This window comes from Erythrolamprus reginae, chromosome 2, assembly GCF_031021105.1.
Source record: "Erythrolamprus reginae isolate rEryReg1 chromosome 2, rEryReg1.hap1, whole genome shotgun sequence".
Lineage (NCBI taxonomy): Eukaryota > Metazoa > Chordata > Lepidosauria > Squamata > Dipsadidae > Erythrolamprus > Erythrolamprus reginae.
Window position 1 is genome coordinate 151452437 of NC_091951.1, and position 18349 is coordinate 151470785.

The 18349-nt window shown below is 42.6% G+C and overlaps 1 protein-coding gene across 5 annotated transcripts in view; it reads left to right on the forward strand.

The window, feature by feature from the left end:
- Positions 1–13898: 13898 nt before the first annotated feature.
- CASKIN2 (CASK interacting protein 2) overlaps positions 13899–18349 on the forward strand; it is a 142784-nt gene continuing 138333 nt past the window's right edge. For all 5 annotated transcript variants that reach the window (XM_070739929.1, XM_070739930.1, XM_070739931.1 and 2 more), the window contains exon 1: positions 13899–14389. The gene's annotated coding sequence lies outside the window, so the exon portion shown is untranslated. The remainder of the gene's footprint in view (positions 14390–18349) is intronic.

Here is an 18349-nt window from a genome sequence, read left to right on the forward strand (position 1 = left end):
ACCTTTCACCTTACGAACCTTGTCCCAGAACCAATTAAGTTCGTAAGATGAGGTATCACTGTATGTGCATGGGCAAAGTGGTAGGAAAGGGTTTTAGAACTCACTACTGGTTCAAATATAGAATTATAAATAACAGCTTCAGTAAAGGATGACCATACAATATGTCATTGTTACGGTCCATACATAATCAACTTTTGTAAACAATATTTCATTTTTATACTTCATGGGCTGCTTCTCTGCACAAACTACGCCCCCTTTCTAAAAAAGAAAAGCATGTAAATATACTACCATACATTATAATATACAAAATCTTCCGAGTGCATTATTTTCCTGAAAAGGATTAAAACTATCCCATCCTCTTTGAAAGGTTGGGTGAACAATTGATCCAATAAGTATTATGTTTATCAGGGCAATCTGGTCTACCCAAATATGGGATGGAGCATACTATTGCTTCCTCTCCTGGATTGGGGCTGAAAGATGGAAGCAGAAGCAGTAAGCTCCATCCCATATTTGGGTAGACCAGATTGCCCTGATTTTTTTAAAAAACACTTAATCTCTCTGCTGGTATAGCTGACAAAGTGAGGACAGCCTGTGGCTTAAAGGTTAATACATCTACCTAATATGTAAATAGCACAGGTTCAAATCCCAGAAGGGTATGGCTATCTGATGAGAGCTAAATAACTTGAAATACATCTATTTATTTATTTATTTATTTTTATTTATTACTTAGATTTGTATGCCGCCCCTCTCCGAAGACTCGGGGCGGCTCACAACACGTGGAAACAAATCATAAATAATCTGACAGATTTAAAATATTTAAAGATTTAAAAAGACCCCATATACTAACAGACGTACACACAAGCATGCCATATATAAATTAAACATGCCCAGGGGGAGATGTTTCAGTTCCCCCATGCCTGACGGCAAAGGTGGGTTTTAAGGAGTTTACGGAAGGCAGGAAGAGTAGGGGCAGTTCTAATCTCCGGGGGGAGTTGGTTCCAGAGGGCCGGTGCCGCCACAGAGAAGGCTCTTCACCTGGGGCCCGCCAACCGACATTGTTTAGTTGACGGGACCTGGAGAAGGCCCACTCTGTGGGACCTAATCGGTCGCTGGGATTCGTGCGGCAGGAGGCGGTCTCGGAGATATTCTGGTCCGATGCCATGAAGAGCTTTAAAGGTCATAACCAACACTTTGAATTGTGACCGGAAACTGATCGGCAGCCAATGCAGACTGCGGAGTGATGGTGAAACATGGGCATACCTAAGTAAGCCCATGACTGCTCTCGCAGCTGCATTCTGCACGATCTGAAGTTTCCGAACACTTTTCAGAGGTAGCCCTATGTAGAGAGCATTACAGTAGTCGAACCTCGAGGTGATGAGGGCATGAGTGACTGTGAGCAATGAGTCCCGGTCCAGATAGGGCCGCAACTGTTGCACCAGGCGAACCTGGGCAAACGCCCCCCTCGCCACAGCTGAGAGATGGTTTTCTAATGTGAGCTGTGGATCGAGGAGGACGCCCAAGTTGCGGACCCTCTCTGAGGGGGGCAATGATTCCCCCCCCAGGGTGATGGACGGACAGATGGGATTGTCCTTGGGAGGCAGAACCCACAGCCACTCCGTCTTATCCGGGTTGAGTTTGAGTCTGTTGACACCCATCCAGGCCCCAACAGCCTCCAGGCACTGGCACATCACTTCCACCGCTTCGTTGACTCCCTTTATTTCTTTGTTGGTAAATAGAAGTTTAACACATTGATCCAATAGTATCGAGAGTAGCTGCAGAGCACCATTAACAAGCAATGGAAGTCTTGAGAAATAGGGTGGACAGAAGCTCACGGTACATTTTCTTCACAAAGCTATCTTTCTTCTCCCCACACTGAGGTCACCTATGCCCCGATTGCAAAGATAAGGAACTGAATGGCTTTTTTCATTAGTACCGTTTCAAAGGGCTTCTCCATCTTATTTCCTATCTCTAGAGCACAGTGAAAGGAGGAGCCTTAGGAAAAAGCTTTACAAATTATTTATAACCTAAATGTTACCACCTGGATTTAATGGTTCAAACATTCGCACCTTTGCCGAAATAATACTTTGGATCTTTCTTTTTAAACTGTCAGGTGCCCAATCTTGGCAACTTTAAGATTTGTGAACTTCAACTCCCCAAATTCTGAAAGCCGAAGTCCACAATTCTGGGAGCTGAAGTTGAGTTGTAGTCCACAGGTCTTACATGTGCCAAGATTGGGCACCACTGGTTTACTCTGGTATTGGTATATTCCCCAGCCCCTCCAGCCCCTGTGAACATCTGGAATAGCATTAAACTCATGCCCAGAAGGAATCCAGTTCACACCTGGTGGCCCAGCTTTTTTTTTTTTTTTACATTTTACTTACATAAAATCCGAGTGAGTATTGTTGTTCTAGCCATCTGTCAAAACTTGCTTTCTCCTCCAGCCTTCTTTCCACCAAAGATTGATTGGTGAATGCATTGCAACTGGCTGGTGACATAATGGAAGAGAGTGAAATAAAGCTAGGAAAACACATTGGTTACCGTCTTTAGCATGCCCTGCATACAACATTAATAAGCATCATTTCCAACATTGTGCCTGTGGCGTGGGAGGGATAACTCACGATAACACCTAATTTTATGTCAATATCATTTGCAGTTAAGCTCAAGAATTGGAAAATAACACTGGCTTGGTCATAATGGGCAGCCAAAATTTTTACTGCCACGCTGTGGGTGTGGCTTGTTTTGTGGGTGTGGCTTGATGGTCACATGACTGGGTAGGAGTGGCTTGCCAGCCATGTGACCAGGCGGGAGTGGCTTGAATAATCATCATCTTGCAGGTGAACTGTTAAGACCTCAACTTACAACCTCACTAGTGTCGCTCTCTAGGGTGACAATTTGCTTCGCGTTTCCTGCACTCTCCTTCCTGGGTCTTCCCCTGCCTCAGGCTGGGTAGCTATGTGAACGGGGGGCCGATCAGCTGTTGAGAAAAGAGGGGGGAGGAAATGGGTCCCCTGCAACTCCTGCTGGTGCTGGTCTCCCTGCCGCTTTCCGAGGAGGAGGAGGAGGATGCGAGGGTGGGATGGTCAGCTGGAGCTGGGCACACAGCTTCATTTCCACTGGTGGAACTGCGTTCCACCCCGTCCTGCCTGCTGCCCACCCCTGGTCATAAGTCCAGTGTGTTACGGAAGTATCGAACCACAAGATAAGTAAGAAATTAAGATACATAGGAGTAATCCACCCTTCCAGTTAGTGAAGAGTGTTAGATGTTAAAATTATATCCTACTTTTATTTATTAGCAACATTTGGAGGTGGTGGTGAAATGTTTTGACAGCTGCCAGATCACCCAAGAATGTCTGCAATTGCAAAACAACAGCATCTGGATAGCTCTGTAGCCTCTTCTGCTGTATAGCCAGCAATGATTAATTACCGTTTATTTAATTCCAATGTGAAAACTGTATCATGTAAAGTGAGAATAGGGGTTGGGTTTTTTTACAATGCCCTTGCAATATAGGCCAGATCCAATTATCTAAATCTTGTTGGGATCAGTGACTAAGGCAGCCAAGGTCACTCTTGCAAAGAGTATGGGGAAAAGGTCTTATGTTTGCCCTCCTGTGCATTTCTGGGTCGGAGGGTGGGGAATGGTACTAGAACAGAGGTGGGTTCATCCCGGTTTGGACCAGATGGCCAGTTAGTGGCCTGCTGCGTCTAGGTCCTCAGCAGTCTGGATTCAGGCCCGGCTACAGCACGGAAACTGCTTTGGTCGCGTTGATGGATGATCTCTAGCGGGCCCGGGACAGGGGCTTGTCCTCTGTCCTGGTGCTCCTTGACCTCTCAGCGGCTTTCGATACCATCGACCATGGTATCCTTCTGCGCCGGCTGGAGGGGTTGGGAGTGGGAGGCACTGTTTTTCAGTGGTTCTCCTCCTACCTCTCCGGTCGGTCGCAGTCGGTGTTAGTGGGGGATCAGAGGTCAACCCCGAGGTTTCTCCCTTGTGGGGTGCCTCAGGGGTCGGTCCTCTCCCCCCTGCTATTTAATATCTACATGAAACCGCTGGGCAAGATCATCCAAGGGAATGGGGTGAGGTATCAGCAATATGCCGATGATACCCAGTTATACATCTCCATCCCATGTTCAGTCAACGAAGCAGTGGAAGTGATGTGCCGGTGCCTGGAGGCTGTTGGGGCCTGGATGGGTGTCAACAAACTCAAACTCAACCCAGACAAGACGGAGTGGCTGTGGGTTTTGCCTCCCAAGGACAATTCTATCTGTCCGTCCATTACCCTGGGGGGGAGGATTATTGACCCCCTCAGAGAGGGTCTGCAACTTGGGCGTCCTCCTCGATCCACAGCTCACATTAGAAAAACACCTTTCAGCTATGGCGAGGGGGACGTTTGCCCAGGTTCGCCTGGTGTGCCAGTTGCGGCCCTATTTGGACCGGGAGGCATTGCTCACAGTCACTCATGCCCTCATCACCTCGAGGCTCGACTACTGTAACGCTCTCTACATGGGGCTACCTTTGAAAAGTGTTCGGAAACTTCAGATTGTGCAGAATGCAGCTGCGAGAGCAATTATGGGCTTCTCCAAGTATGCCCATATCACTCCAACACTCCGCAGTCTGCATTGGTTGCCGATCAGTTTCCGGTCACAATTCAAAGTGTTGGTTATGACCTATAAAGCCCTTCATGGCACTGGACCAGAATATCTTCGGGACCGCCTCCTGCCGCACGAATCCCAGCGACCGGTTAGGTCCCACAGAGTTGGCCTTCTCCGGGTCCCGTCGACTAAACAATGCCGTCTGGCGGGACCCAGGGGAAGAGCCTTCTCTGTGGGGGGCCCGACCCTCTGGAACCAACTCCCCCCTGAGATTAGGATTGCCCCCACCCTCCCTGCCTTTTGAAAACTCCTTAAGACCCACCTCTACCGTCAGGCATGGGGGAACTAAAACACCTCCCCCTTGCCCATGTTGTTTTGTGATTGATTGACTGTGTGCCTGTTTTTATATATACTGTACTGTTTTTATGAGATTACTAATTTTAAATTGTAATTAGATTGGTGGGCATTGGATTTGGTATTATGTACTGTGCTGTTTTTTATTATTGTTGTGAGCCGCCCCGAGTTTGCGGAGAGGGGCGGCATATAAATCCAATAAATCTAATCTAATCTAATCTAATCTAAGGTTCCAGCTAACATCCGAACTAATTCAGAATCTGAGTCAAAGTACAGTACTCCTCAAAGTTCCAATTTATTTCCAGAGCCATCCTGACACCTACAGAGGGAAATCTGGATCTGAGTTCCTCACTCAGTTGAAAGTTCACATCCCTTGTCCCCCACCCACAAACTTGTCACGTTGCCCACTCAGATTGTGCCAGCATGGCCAGCCCTTCCTTCGCTTCCAGCCCTGGTGGGTGGGCATAGGACCTCCTTGAACCACTCAAAATAATGCTTTATGGCTGCATCTGTTCCTTCCTGAAATCCCCTCTCCCAAGTTCTCATAAACATCAGGCCTTCTACAATAATGTAGCAAGCCGTTAATTTATCACCAACTCCTGTACCGGCTTGACATATTGATGATGTAGTTTTGGCATCACGGATCTGGTTCTGTCTGTGCCGGTCCGTGCTCGACGCCATCTTTTTTTCTGACTTTTCGGCGAATTTTCCTATGTTTGGATGCTTGTCCTTGTTCTGTGCTTTGGAAATAAGATTAAATAACTTTGATGAAAATAAATTGGAGAAGCTGATGGCACGATGGAATAAGGTGAAAAATTATATCTTAAGTAGAATTTATGACGACAATGTGAAAAATAAATTCCAATCACTTTTTGTATGTAAAGAAATGTAAACCAGAGCTAAGGAAGAAATTGAAACTTATTGCAAATAATTTAACCCCCTAAATGGTGGTCGGGTTTATTGGTGTTGGGCACTTTTTCGTTAAGTATTTTTGTTTGTTTGTTTAATAAAAATATATTTTAAAAAAAGAAAAAAGAAAAAAGCCCTCCTGCCTGCCCTGGGTTTAAACTGACCTTTACTTCTTTGCCTGAAGCTCAGCTGATCAGCTCCTCAGCTGTGTCTTGGGTTCAATCCACCTTCTGAGCATGCGTGGAAGTGAAGTTGCACAAGTGGATGCGTGGATGTACGTGAAACATTGCGAAGCGCACCAGTGGGAAAGGTAAGTGGAACATACACACCCGTACTAGAAACTGTTGCTTTGCTTTCCAATATATCAATGTAGCTTTATTTTAAATCAGATTCTTGTTTTAATGATAATCGGATACATTGCCAAAGGATACTGAGAGATAACCCTAGATATCTTGATCTTATAGGATCAGTGATGGGCTGCTACCAGTGCAGTAGACGATTCTACAACAATAGCGGCTGCCAAATTGCGCAATTTGCACCCGGGCGTCATTCAGACGCCGCCATCTTTTTTTCTTGAATTTTTGGACTTTTTTGCTTCCCGTGCATGCGCAGAAGAAAAATCTCATGCGGAGACACTTGCTTGCGTGAGATTTCAGAGATTGTTTTGCTTCTGTGCAGGTGCAGAAGCAAAAAATAGACAAAATCTCTCTCGTGCATGCATCTCCTTATGAGATTTTGGTGCATTTTTGCTTCCTGTGCATGCACAGAAGCAAAACCATCCTGGGGATGTGCACGCATAGGCGTAGCACACACAAACACGTGAAAATCCTCATGTTGCATGCGCAGCACATTGATAGCAGCAGGTAAGGGGAATCCGCCCCTGTAGAGGGACTCATGTTTGAAATCCCCCATCTAATAGGAGGCAGCCTTTATAACCAAGTTTATCTGAAGTAACCTCTCTTTTAGCTTATTTGTGTTGTGTGAATGCAGGCAGTGGGGTTAAGTTGTATAATATAGTTAACCATGGATTATCTCTTTTGAACTGATTTTATACGTTGTTTAGAATGCCACTTTATCGTAACAAAGCATTGTAAACTCAAGGATGCAAATAAACAATGTAACGAGCCGAGGTGGCGCACTGGGTAGTGTGCAGTACTGCAGGCCCCAAAAGCTGACTGCTAGATCTGCAGGTCAGTGGTTCAAATCTCATCACCGGCTCAAGGTTGACTCAGCCTTCCATCTTTCCGAGGTGGGTAAAATGAGGACCCGGATTGTGGGGGCAATATGCTGGCTCTGTTAAAAAGTGCTATTGCTATTGCTAACAGAGATAGATAGATAGGTAGGTAGGTAGGTAGGTAGGTAGATAGATAGATAAATAGATAGATAGATAGATAAATGATGGATGGATGGATGGATTGCTATGTTGCACTACATTCCGATACTATAATCTGTACCAAGACCCATTGAATTCAGCAAGTCTTTGCTCCTAGGGCCCTGTTTGGGGAATTTATTAGAAGCTGTTGCATAGCTATCCAGCACAAGCCTCTTCCTGTCATGTATAGACAAATATTTTTGCTTCACTTGATTGTTTGTTCATATAACAGGAGTACTGGGTAAGAGTTTTGCAGCCAAGATGTAGAAACGTTGAGGGTGGAGGGAGAACTTGCCAGATGTTCTCTGCCCTTCTGGTGTGTACAGTTTAAGAAGAGGAGATAGAGTCATGCCCAAATAATCAGGAAAATTCATTGAGTTGAAAGCATAGCAGAGTTTATTATTGCTACCTATGCACAAGAATCTAATCAACTAATGGCGAGAGCTAATTTAGTGCTAAATAAGGGTCGATAGAATTCACAAGGCCTGGACTTGGATCTCTTGTGGTAATGCAATGACTGCAAACCAGTGACACATTTAACTCTACCTTCCAGTTCAGCTTCCTCTTCTCCCTCAGGTAGTTTTCTAATACTAAATCACCCTTCCCCAACCCATGTCTAGGGTCTTGATTTTATATTATGAGCTGCTCTTAAGAAGTTAATCACATGGTCATATTGGATTCTATGGACTTCTATCTTGAGAAAGGCCCACCATGCTTAAGCTGAGAGTGGGAGGCACACAGCTGTTGGGCTTAATTGAACAAATATAACTAAAAGTTCATGGATTGAGAAGGAGTGAACTCCTTCTTCCTAAAATATCTCCCTCATACTCAATAAGGTGATAATTATGTGTGTTTGGATATAAATGTCACCATTTTATGGCTTCTATCTGGAAGAACTTATATCTATAAGTAGATATGCTTGGAAGCATTGCAAGTTAAAGGTCTTGTAATTCATTATCCGACTTTGCCAGCATTTGTACAGAACACTGACATTTATAATGATCTTCTGAATTTATGTGGCACCCATTATCATTTAAAAAAATCTTAATTAAACTTAAAAACTTCCCAAAAAGATAAGCCTATTTTCAAGAAGTGCAGAAACATTGTACACCCAAATCAAGGCCAACCTAGCCTTAAAATCAGGACAATGTAAAAAGAGACACTTTAAATCCTGGCCAGATTTGTAAAAAATTTTTAAAAAAAGTTTTGCATATTTCCAGTGATAGCTTTGTAGAATGAGATGGCATGGTAATATCATGTTTCTTTTTAAACTGGGCAGTGGGTATAGGGATGTTCCCACCCCCAAAGGCCCTTTGCTGTTGCAATACTGGAGAACCTATAGTTTTCTGACCATGTTACCGAGCCTAGTAACAAAATGTTTGCAAGAAGAGAAGAATCCAATTTGACTGTGCTACCAACCAATTGATCCATACAGTAGAACAGATTGTCTCTACAGCAAAGCTGTCTTGGGATAAGGAAGAAAACATTATTTCAGTAGCAGTACAGAAAGGGTGGCTTGTGGTTGCTTCACACATGTGTTGGAGAACCAGATAATGCCACATCCTAAGGACAATGCAGAAAAAAGTAGTTTCCAAGATATGTTTGTGTCATAGTGAGGGGTAAGTGAGGAAAACCTCACCGATTGCTAGTTTTATTATAATCTACACTGGTATAATCCCTACTTGCAACAGTTATGACTTCTGTTTACCAAATTTGTATTTTTCCTGTGGTAGAGTGTTTTAGTCAGTGCAATGTGGATATTCTTGAGAACCATATAAGACTATTTTATAGGTGGATATTATTGCCAGCTTCAAATCAGAACTGGAATATTTTAATTCTTGCATCAATTTTAATATCTGCATAAATTAAGACCACCTGTGATCTCTCTACAGCCTGCAGATCTGCCAAGAAGACCATAATCCTAAACTTCAATGAACAACAACATATCATAAAATAAAGCCAACCCAGCATGCTCCCTACTAAGTAGAGAATGTACACAGTGGAACTGTTGCTGCTTGGGGAAAGAAAAGAATAAACTTCAAGGAAATAAACCAATGGGCCACAACTAAGGACCTTCTGTTATCCCAGCACAGCTAATTACTGTTTGGCTGGGGTTGCTAATAGCTGTGGGTTTTCTCATCTTTAAGGTAACTTGCTGAGATTGGATCTGAAAAAACAAGGATGCTAACAGTCTGGTAATGAGCAGGAAATTTTCAAAATGTTCTAGAAACAGAATATCTAGTCTTATAAATATCTATGAAAATCCAGTTTTCCTCCACAAATTAATGAAAACTGATACATACACATTACCTGGATATCTTCTACACACAATGGAGAGTTACCACCATGGAACTTCCACAGCTATTTTATGGGAGTAACTCAAGAGTTCATGGTACCAGCCATGATAATTGTGGACCTAATTGGTCTCAGGTTACAAGTTCAATTTGAAATTTTGTTCTGCTCAGGAAGATATTCTGTGGGTGGAGCATCTCTGATTACCACATGATGGTAGCATAGCAAGATCACCATCCAGGTAAAGTTGTATATTAATAACTATATCTCACACTTGAAGAAGAATTAGGACAGCCCACCCGCAAAGCCTTCAGAGGATTCGGTTGGATTACAAAATATCTGGGAAGAATTTGGAGTTAATCCCAGAAGTAAGTGCCCTGTTCATATCTAGAATAAGAACGTACTATGATGATTGACCCAATTGCTCCTAAGCAATTCATGAAGCAAAGTCCCTGTTCTTGTCTTCACACATTAAATCTGCAAAATTGTTTGTTGGGTTTTCAGGTTGTGAAGCAGCTTCTCCCCCAAGTGGCTTTTGTTATAGAATTTTTAAAGGTTTAACTTTCAATTTGCGGAGGGGAGTAAAATCTCTCATATTTGTGCTAGTCTGATTTTATTTACTTATTTATTCATTCATTCATTCATTCACTCATTCATTCATTCATTCACTCATTCAATTTCAATAGCCATCTAACTTAACCAAGTGAATGGGGGATTCTGAATGCCATCTGTCATGTATGAGAATATCAATTTACTTCTTTTGTAGAATTTGACTGGAATGACTTCAAATTGTGATAACAAGGATTGGCACTTGCAAACTTGGCTTGTAACTTTTATCCAGAAGTTTGGAAATGCCTCAGCTAACATCCTAAATGCCTTTCTTCTTGTTTAAAGACATCACTAGATATTTCTTTCATTATCTTTTTCCTTTCCAAGTTAGTATAAAAACATGATAATAGTAGCGGTGGTTTGCTCCTGATTCGACCTGGGTCTGCGAACTGGTAGCAACGGCGGGAGGCTCCACCCACCTGCCCAGGATGCTTCTGCACATGAGCAGAAGCATCACATGCAAGCATGAGCACACATGTGAACTGGTAGCAAAGGGTTTTAGAATCCACTACTGGATCATAAGTCATGATTTTGCTTGGGCCAAGATAGATCCTTAACATGTCCATCTATAGACAAACTGGGTAATAGTGATTAAGTGGGTGAACTAGGGCTAGGAGGACCTAGGCTCGTCCACCCACCGCTACGGAAAAATTGGGGGAGTTTGGGTCAGTAGTTCTATCTCAAACCAATCTATTTTATAAGATGTTTGTTACATGAGTAAAATCAAAGATTTCCATGTAAATTGCTCCAAAGTGCTGGAGAAAATTTAGGACATAAAATTATCACTTAAAGCTGACTGTACAAGCTTGCAGGATAAGACCAAAATTAGGATTTCCTTAAGATGACCAGTATTTTTATTCTTTAAAATTACTGATTAGAAACCTTATAGGGTTTTTATGAGTTTATTTTAAATCATTCATGTTCATCTTCTGGAAAGAATTCCAAAAGGGTAGAAATTCAATTTCTGATTTAATGTAAAATCTTAAAAAATGTAATACAATGCAATGAATTGTAGATTTATATACTATAAAGAAGAAAAGAAGCTGGAAAAGTACGAAGTCACTTTCTACGTACAGTAAAACTCTGTCTTTCAATAAAGATGTTTCATACGCTACATAACCAGAGGAAATCTATTTGCATATGGTATGTTCACTAAGACTCTAATAACTACTCTCCCACCTCATCCTGTTGCTTGTATCATATTTGCCTTGCAGGCACTGAAAAACTAAGATCTAAACGTAGACCTCTACATTTCTCTGCCAGAACAACTGTTGAAAAAGAGATGGGAACCAGAGTAGGTGGAAGGATAATTAATTAAAGTTGTTTTTCCTATACCACCTTAACCTAAGCTGAAATATATAGACAATAAGATCTAAATCAACAAGTCACAAACTGGAGATACCAAGTGCCCCTGAAGAACAAAGAAGTGTACACCGATGAAAATAAGCAAGAAGCACCATACAAAGACACAAAGATGTTTAAATCCAACATTAAAACAAAATGGGTGGGTGGGCTTAAGGAGTACCACGAGTGCCTCGGAAACATCTTTATTTCCCCCCCCAAAAAAGTTTTTATTTTTATTCCTTTCCATAAATTCATTTTTATAACGAAACACATGTGCCTTAAAATGTATCAATAAAGTACATATGCATTTTCAATATTTCATAGATCAATCTTATTTTGCACCTTTTTCAACACCTACTATCCCAACTCCTCTCTTCCAATCTTCATCCCTCCTTCCTACTTTCTTACTCCTCTCCCTTCTCCTTCCCTCCATTCATCATCATTTAAATTTTAACATTCACTCTTTCTGCTTCTTTCCATTCCTCTACCTCTCCTTTCTACTTCCTCTTCTTCCCTCTAAAACCATTCCTGAGTGTCTCCCAACCTCAGTCCACTTATATTTAACAGGCTGATATTATTCTCCTTATGTTTATACTAGCAGTGCAGCTTCTCCAATAATTACACTGGGGAACAGCAATTTCATTATCTTAAATCTGTTACTTGTTTTCAACTAATTTTTGGCCTCTGGATCCAAAAATAACCAGAGTTTTTGTCTATCATGTCAATTTTTAAAGCTACAGGATACCCTGTACCCTCATAAAAATTATGCATATAAATGAAAGCAAAGTAAAAACTTACCAAACATACTGTTTACAAAGAATAATTTTATTCACACAAAGGCTATAATAATTATTGCAAGTTAAATTTTGTTCATACAAATAGTTTGTTTTTTATTGGAAGGTAATTATACATATTAAGGTACAATTTTTCGCTTATAGCTTTTTCTGGAGTGTTTAATCTGTGGACATTCTCACTTGATGATCCAACAAGTCAGCCATCATGTGTACATCCTATCTACCTTGATACCGTGCCTCCATGACCTTCAAATCTTGGTGGAATCGCTCACCCTGCTCATCTCTGACTGCACCAATATTTTCCAGGAAGTTAGCAAGATGCCCATGTAAAAATTGCAATTTGATACTCATGTTGCCTAATTAACTATATTATATATATATAAGGTATTGAGAAAAAACTTGACATTGTAGAAGAAAACTAACTACAGTTTTGAAATCAGCACGTCTAATTAACTATTAAAAAGCTCAAAAATCAAACTCAACAGAAATTGTGTTACAAATTGTTCCCCAGTGTTATTTTTGTTTCATTCCTATGTTTATAATTTCTATAACCTAGACCAGTGATTTTCAACCTTTTTTGAGCTGCGGCACATTTTTTACATATACAAAATCGTGGGGCACATTGAGCGGGGGGGGGGGGGGGGGGGCTAAAAAAAGTTTGGACAAAAAAATTCTCTCTCTCTCTCTCTTCCTCCCTTTCGCTCTATTTCTCTCCCTCTTTCTCTCCCTTCCTCTCTCTCTCCATCCCTCTTTCTTTCTCTCTTCCTTCCTTCCTCTCTTTTTTGCTCTTTCTATCGCTCCTTCCCTGCCTCTCTTTCTCTCTCTCTCTTGCTTTCTTTCTTTCTCTCTCTTTCTTTCTCTCTCTTTCTCTCTTGCTTTCTTTCTCTTTCTCTCCCTCTTGCTTTCTTTGTCTCTCTCTCTCTTTCTTTCTCTCTCTCTCTCTTGCTGAGCTTCGCGGCACACCTGACCATGTCTCGCGGCACACTAGTGTGCCATGGCACACTGGTTGAAAAACACTGACCTAGACATATGTTACGTCCCACCCAGTCTTCTAGTTTTGTCTACTTTTGTCTTTCTAGCCTGCATGAAGTGCCTCGGAGACAACTTTATTATTATTATTTTAAAGACACACTTTGGAAACCGATCGGCCGCTTCTTTTACGAAGCTATCTCGCCAAACAGCCACTTGAGTTGGAGTTGGGATGTTTTCGAAGAGGAGGACGAGAAGGAGGAGCGGCGTCTCGGCTTCCTCGCTCCACACACACGCACACACAGCCTCCCTTTACCTGCGCGCACACGTTTCGCACCGGGCCAAGGTCTCTGGTGACACAACACACCCACAACTGACCTCCCACCCACCGACCCCTTCCTCCTCCTCCTCTTCTATGCTTAACCCCTCAATCTCTTTACTCCGCCCGTCCGCCCCAGTGCAAGAGGCAGCGGGAGCTCCTCAAGGCCCTGCCCAGCTCGCCAGGCCGTCCCCGCTTTTTCGCTTTTCCAATCAGGGATTGGAGAACGGGAGGCTGGGAGGGATTTCCTGCTGAGCTATCCCAGGCGAGGGAAGGAGGGAGGGAGTCGGAGGGGGGGGGGGAAGAGAAAAGAAAAGAAAAAAAAAGGCGGCAGAGGCGGAGGCGAACTCTCGGGGCAGAGTTTCCCAGGCGCCTTGCAGAGCCGACCGGACGGAGTCACCTTCCGCGCGGGGGGCGACGCGAGCCCTGAGGAAGCAGGAGGATGGGACGGCGGGCACGGGGGGCGCGGGAGGCGCCTTTCCTCCGCTTGAGGTCTCGGGTTCCGTAGACTTTGTTTTTTTTTTTTGCCCGCGGAGTTGTAAATCCTCTCGCTTCTCTTCCCTTCCTTCCTTCCTCCGCGCCCGCCTTCGGCGCGCTCCCGGATTATAACTAGTCTTCGGCGCTCGGGCAGTTCTGGGACAAGAGCGAAGCGGGAGAAGGAAGCCCTTGGTTGGCGACCCCGGAGGGTGTCGTGGAAGCCCCTTTTTCTCCTTCGCCCGCAGGAGGCAGCCCGGAGAAGCGTTGAGAGGAAAAAGCCACCAGCCGGTGACAGGAACGCTCGCAACTTTACGCGCGTGGATGTGCGCGCTTGGGAACGTGTCGAGCCCCTCCAATGCGGTGAGTTGTGGGAAAGAAAAGCCAACCAAAAAAAAAAAAAGGCTGGAGTTGCGGAGGGGAAAAGAAAGGGAGAGATCGGCTGCCGAGGCTTCAATTGTTGCCGACCGAGATTTGTTTTTCTTCTTCGCATCCCCGCCCTCGGCGCCCCTTTTTATTCGCCTTATTTGGGCACTTCTGCGCGGGCGGCTCTAGATATAAAACACTCCGATTTTGCTTTTCCCCCCCGAATCCGTTCTGAGTGTTCAAGGCGCTTTATTCATTTATTTAATATTTATTTATACATGCATACATACTTTGCTCTTGAGTTCAAATGGTATATAGAAATTATGCCCCCAATTTGGTGGAGGGGTATGAATGTTGTTTATGAATGCTTATTGTTATTATGAATGTTTATTTATTTATTTATACAGTACATACATACATTGCTCTTGAGTTCAAATGGTATATAGAAATTATGCCCCCAATTTGGTGGAGGGGTATGAATGTTGTTTATGAATGCTTATTGTTATTATGAAAATCAATTAAAAGTTATATAAGAACACACATACATACACATACATGCGTGCATACATACATACATACATACATACATACATACATACATACATACATACATTCCCAAAGGACTCTGGGTGGCCCACAACCAAATACACATAAAATGTATTTTTTTAAAAAAAAAACACCCTAAAAACAGTTCAACAGCTTGATAGGATGGCTGATGGTTTGGGTGTTTTCAGGTGAACTTTTCAAATAATTATATCTGCCAGGCTATATAAAATGTCGCATTCTGTATAATGTGTGCTCGTTTATAAAGTTTTTTTAATCCCAAATAATTCCCCCGTTTGATGCCTCTCCTCCTGCATCTCTCCTCTTCCTATAGCCCCATCCTCTTATTATTATTATTTTGCAACCTCCTTTGAGCCACCTAGGTGCGCTCAACTACCGCTCCCATTATCCCCAACCTATTATTGATCATGTGTTGGTTGGGATTAGTCAGGGTTGCCCTGCGATGCTCCTGGAGGGTTTTTAGCTTGGTGATTTTTTTTTAAGGAGAAAAAGAACTATAGTCTATCTCTAAAGCCTCACCTCTTTTTCTTTGAACTCTGGCAAAGTTATGGCATGCCTGAAAAACGACACCACTGTTGTGATACAAAAAGTTCCCCAAGTCCTACCAGGTAACCTTTGCTCTAGGCTTTGTTTTCCAGTGGAGAGAATGTTTGCCCCCCTGTCTTCCCGCTCCAGGGCTTGTATTTTTAATAATTGTTGCTCAGCATCTTTAGTCTACCCCTCACTTAATTGAATCCTGGTCCCTCGCCCCCAACCAACTTTTACACTAGGCTTGAGAAAGGAAAATTTCAGATACTATTTGAGTTCGGCTGGTAGAATCCTGGTGTATTAGATTTCTTAAGTAAGATGGGTGTTTACATGTTCTGATGGGTTGGAACTGTACCAGACTACCTGAAAAAGTAGCCTGAAAAAAGTGCAAAACTGTGCATCGAGTTTTAACTCTCCTGGTGAGAACACTGACTTGTAAAAGGAGCACCGTTCTTTTTCATTTATGTCCAACAGAAAAGTTCACAAGATTGGTTTAATACAGGAGATCTCAGACTGAGTAGTATGTTTCATGGAGAAACTATAATAAAAACAATTATTTTATTGTAATTTGGTTGCAAGAAGCCAGGGATGAGAATAGGAGGGACAAAGTTTATTTCAGATGTGAAACTTACAGAAAATTGAATATAATCTGTTGAGCAGAAAGTGCTCAGCCAAAAAAAAAAAAGCACTCTGCCAATGAAAATCCCTTTGGGGTCTATTAGCAACTCTTGCTTGACTTCTAGAATGAAATGTGCCAGAGCTCATCAGTTGCAGCCTATGTATGAGCCTGGAAATGGGTAGAACAAGTTGGCCTGACTTGCTTAGCAGAGGAATGTAATTCTCTTCATGCATATTCTGGAGCTTTTTGCTGTTATGTTACCAAGGCCAATTCTGATTTTTCAGCAGTAACTCTAATTACTTTATTCTAAGAAGTGCACAATCAGCTTTTTGGAGTCCAGTTTATTTTTTGCATAAAAAATGTAATCTAAATGGAATGGAATTGTATTGGCTAAGTGTGATTGGACACACAAGGAATTCATCTTGGTGCACATCCTCTCAGTGTACCTAAAAGAAAAGTTGGTCAAGAGTCATGTGGTACAACACATAAGACACAATACATCATAAGGTGTAATACTTATGATTATGTTTTATTTGAAGTGTAATTATGGCTTACGGTTGTAGACCTTGAGTAAATATTATCCTGCTCATAGTCTCTGGAGAAAAGCAATATCTCTGGGGACAACTTTTTTCAGATCACATTTTGTAGTTCTGCTGAGATGGATGGACTCCATAAAGCAAACTTTCAATCTCGGTGATTGTGTAGGCAAATGCTTGCCATCTTGAATTGTCATTAGTTATAAATTGTAGTTTGTCCAAGGACATCCTTGTAATCATGTTGTTCCTGTAAACCCACCTTATCCATTATCTTCCTCTCTCTCTACTTCCTTCAACCTTGCCAAGCATGACAAAGGTTTCCAATCCACTTTCCGTTCACAGGACATCCTAAAGTGTCTGAGCTTTTTCATAAGATCTAATTATGGTAATTAAAATAGGTTAGAAAAGGGAAAGAGACAAAACTCAGAATATGGATTTTTTTTAACAAGCAAGGTACCAACTACAAGTTATTGCTAGAGGCCCAGATTACTAAACCATAATATTTGTGTCCCAGTAATGAAAGAACAAGAGTGATATGCTCAACAGGGTCATTATAGACATATTCTTTGAACAGAGGTGTAATATTTCTTGTATATTATGGTGTTTATATGTTCTAAGTTGATTTTTTAAAGCAAATGAATAAGATACTACATTGCTGTAAGTATTTGTCTATCTATATGGCATCAAGGTAACCCCAGTCTGAATCCAATCCAAAGTGTATATGTTGATATTGTATCGTATTTTTAAATAAGATTCCAAAAGGTCTAATCCACTCAGTATTAATGGTCTGCAGTCACAGCTGCTGTAGAAGATAAATATAAATATGACTTCTTTACAGCAAGTAGCTAGCTACAGTAGTCCCTCACCTATCGCGGGAGTTACGTTCCAGACCTTGCCGTGACAGGTGAAATCCGCGATGGGGAATTTATCCTCCTTCCCACCAGCTCCGGATGCCTGGAGGCGAGCAACGGCCGGCTAACCTTCCCCCCCCACTACTACTTACTCTGTTCTTTGCAGCAGTTCGGCCAAATGTTGTGTTTTTTGCCTTGCCCCGGCTGTAAAGTCCCTGGTGAGCTGCCCCGGCTGTTTCTTTTTTTCTCTCTCTCTCTTCCGCCCTCGAGCACTTCCTCTTCCGCCCTCGAGCCCAGTCTGGAAATCCCCGCCGCGTCGCGTTCCTTTCTTTTTTTTCCTTTCGGCACTGGTGAGGGGGATTGAACGAGGGGACGGGCCTCCGCCGGAGCTCAGTCCCCGCCCCGCTCATCATTTGGGAGTCCCGCTGGGGGATTCTAGCGCTTGTTTGTGTGGTAAAATCATTCAAATGAAGCTGACTTCAAAACCCGCGATGAAGTGAAGCCGCGGCAGGTGAAGCGCGATAGAGCGAGGGACTACTGTATTCCCAAACAATCTTTTGTCAAGCCAACCAGTTCCAAGGCTCTCAATTAATGATGCTTCAAGCTAGGTCAGCCCAGTCACCATGTCCACAGCTTATCTAAAATCTATACTCTATGGAAATGCTTAAGGTTTTATAGTTTTTCAAGGTCATCTTGATCCTGCTTACATTTACACCCAACCCGTAGACCACTTGCTGGTTACTTGTTAATATTGATATTTAGAAAGGTTTGTAGTTCCGGCACTCCTAGAAACTTTCATTTCGTTTTGGGTAGAAACTCTTCAAAATTTCTGGCACGGAAATCCATTATTTTCAGTGGG